Source organism: Mandrillus leucophaeus, unplaced genomic scaffold, assembly GCF_000951045.1.
Source record: "Mandrillus leucophaeus isolate KB7577 unplaced genomic scaffold, Mleu.le_1.0 Scaffold1, whole genome shotgun sequence".
Taxonomy (NCBI): Eukaryota; Metazoa; Chordata; class Mammalia; order Primates; family Cercopithecidae; genus Mandrillus; species Mandrillus leucophaeus.
The window spans coordinates 14992199-14994918 of record NW_012098097.1 but is presented as its reverse complement, the minus strand read 5'-3'; the positions used below and the strand labels follow the sequence as shown (position 1 = coordinate 14994918).

Below are 2720 nucleotides of genomic sequence, written 5' to 3'. Positions count from 1 at the left end.
TAACTTAGAATCATTTAATCTGAAGTTATGCAGTCATTTTTTTTTTTTTTTTTTTTTGGTGGGGGGAGTCTCGATCTGTCGATAGCCCAGGCAGGAGTGCAGTGGCACAATCTTGGCTCGCTGCATCTTCCACCTCGGGAGTTCAAGCGATTCTTCTGCCTCAGCCTCCCGAGTAGCTGGGATTTCAGGCATGCGCCACCCGGCTAAGTTTTGTATTTTTAGTAGAGGCAGAGTTTCACCATGTTGGCCAGGCTGGTGTCGAACTCCTGACCTCAAGTGATCCACCCACCTCGGCCTCCTGAAGTGCTGGGATTACATCCGTGAGCCACCACGCCCAGCCTGCAGTCAGGCTTGTCATGGAGCGTGGAATCCTCTGCACGGCCAGGCCCAGATTTTGGTGGGTCTGTGCCCCAGCACTGTGAGGTTCTCATTGTTGTAGCTTCTGACCTGTTAATCCCTGGAAGGGCACATTTCCTGTCTGTGCTTTCTTTTTCCACCCTGTTAGCTTCTTTCACCGGGGAGCTTCGTCTACGGCGGTGTCTCTAATGGGCACCAGCATGTTGGACTTTGGGATTCACAGGAGTGAGCCGGGCTCTGACTCTGCCACACTCTCGAGTGTGGATTTGATTAAGACAGAAGCTTTGGCCGGGCGCGGTGGCTCAAGCCTGTAATCCCAGCACTTTGGGAGGCCGAGGCGGGTGGATCACGAGGTCAGGAGATCGAGACCATCCTGGCCTACACGGTAAAACCCCATGTCTACTAAAAAATACAAAAAATTAGCCGGGCGAGGTGGCAGGCGCCTGTAGTCCCAGCTACTTGGGAGGCTGAGGCGGGAGAATGGCGTGAACCCGGGAGGCGGAGCTTGCAGTGAGCTGAGATCCGGCCACTGCACTCCAGCCTGGTGACAGAGCGAGACTCTGTCTCAAAAAAAAAAAAAGACAGTAGCTTTAATAACAATGAAGGCGAACTCCTCCTACGCTGGAAACGTGAATGGCTGGAGGGTGGGGGGCGGGCACTGAGAGTGGGTGGGTGGCTCTTAAGGGAGCCCTGTGGGCTCCTGCAGGCCCCCTGCCCAGCCCTCTTGCCACTCTGTTGTTCCAGCTGCAGCAGCCCTCCCTGGGGGTACCTCCAGGGGCCACTGTGTCCCCTCGGCCACCCAGAGGCCTGCTCTTCCCTGACAATGTGGCCACCCTGTCCCAGAGTCCCGGCCACATTGCTCCAGGTGTGAACACCTGGCCAGCACAGAGCAATGGGGAGGGCAGTGTGGGGGCTGGGACAAGGGGCCTTGACCTTTACCCCCAGGCTCCCATCTGCAGCTTTGCTGATCCTGACCCATTTGTGGGTGTGATTTGGGGACATTTTGGGGGCATTTTTGGGGGGTGTGGGCCAGGCTGGGTCTGTGCAAGAGACCCTGGCTGTTGGTGCCACGAAAGCTGAAAGAGACTGCCTTGGGGAGGGGAGGGGAGGGGAACGAGCCCCGAGTTCCTGGAGGGGTGCATGGAGCCACTTAGCAGGAAGCTTCCTGAGGGGCCGAGCGGGGACAGGGGTGGGGACAGAGAGCCACACCTTGTGTGCTGGCCACCCTGGCCACCCATCCCTGCAGGAAGGCAGCTTGGGCGGAGGAAGCATGCAGGGGCAGCCCTGGGCCTTGTGCTCTTGGGTGCACCTGCCGTTGTGGCGTGAATGGCCAGGAACCTTGGAACCTCAGACTGAGCTGGCATGTGGGGGTTACGCCCACACCCATGGGGCATGCCAGGCACGCCCAATGGGTGAGCAGAGCCCGGAGCCCCGGACAGGTAGGGCCCAAGGTTCTGGAAGAGGCGGTGTGGGTGGAGAGAGTGGAGGCCTCGCCTTACCCCATGGGGATCACACCCCGTGGCCACTCACCATGGGGCCCCTGGACTCCACACAATCCTGGCCTTATCAGGGGTGGGGATTGCTAACTGTGGGGCGACATGCTGAGGAGAGAGACTGTGAAGCCAGAGGGGCCGAGGAGGCTGGAGGACCAGGTGCGGCCATGGGAGGCGGGGCTGCGTGGACACAGGAGGTGGGGGCTGCATGGAGTCGAGGGGAAGTGCATTTGGACCCAACACAGAAAACTTCCTAGGTCTCGGCTTTGACCAGGGCCACCCTGTGCTGCAATGAACACCCGGTCCTGGGGACAGCCCTGTAGACGCTGGACCAGGTCAGGTGATGTGTCCCGGGACTCCAGGGTCCGCACAGGCTGCCTGGGACCTGGGGCTGCTGGAGGCGGCTTCCGCCTGTGACGTGTGCAGGTTGTGGAGTGGGGGGGGGTTCGCCGAGCCAGGTGTGCCCAAGGGCTTGGGCTATGGGGCCATCCTCAGGCTCAGCCAGGCCACTCTCGGAACTCTCTCATGGCCTTCGAGGGAGGACCGTGTGCCGGCAATGCTGCCAGCTGCGGCACCCCAAGCTGGGATCCCTCAGCTCTGCCCTGGGCAAGCGCCATCCTGGACCATGCCTGTGTTTTGAGCTGAGGCTACGCCGTGCCTGGAGCTGGTCTCCCTGTTCCTCCGTGCGTGGTCCAGCATCCCGGGAGCCTCCTGTCCTCTCCACCGCCTGTGTAAAATGGCTGAGAGTGCCACCTGGTGGGCGTGAGGGTCGCGCTGACTGTGCGTCCATGCCTCGGTGGAAAGGGTGGTTACAAGTGAAGTGGACTTCGGGGGATGGGGACAGGGGGTCTGGCTGGCCGGGGCGGGGTG

General features: G+C 60.7%; 1 pseudogene; it reads left to right on the top strand.

Annotated features, from left to right (window-relative positions):
* LOC105530418 overlaps window positions 1-1437 on the top strand; it is an 8138-nt pseudogene extending 6701 nt beyond the window's left edge.
* Window positions 1438-2720: the final 1283 nt, after the last annotated feature.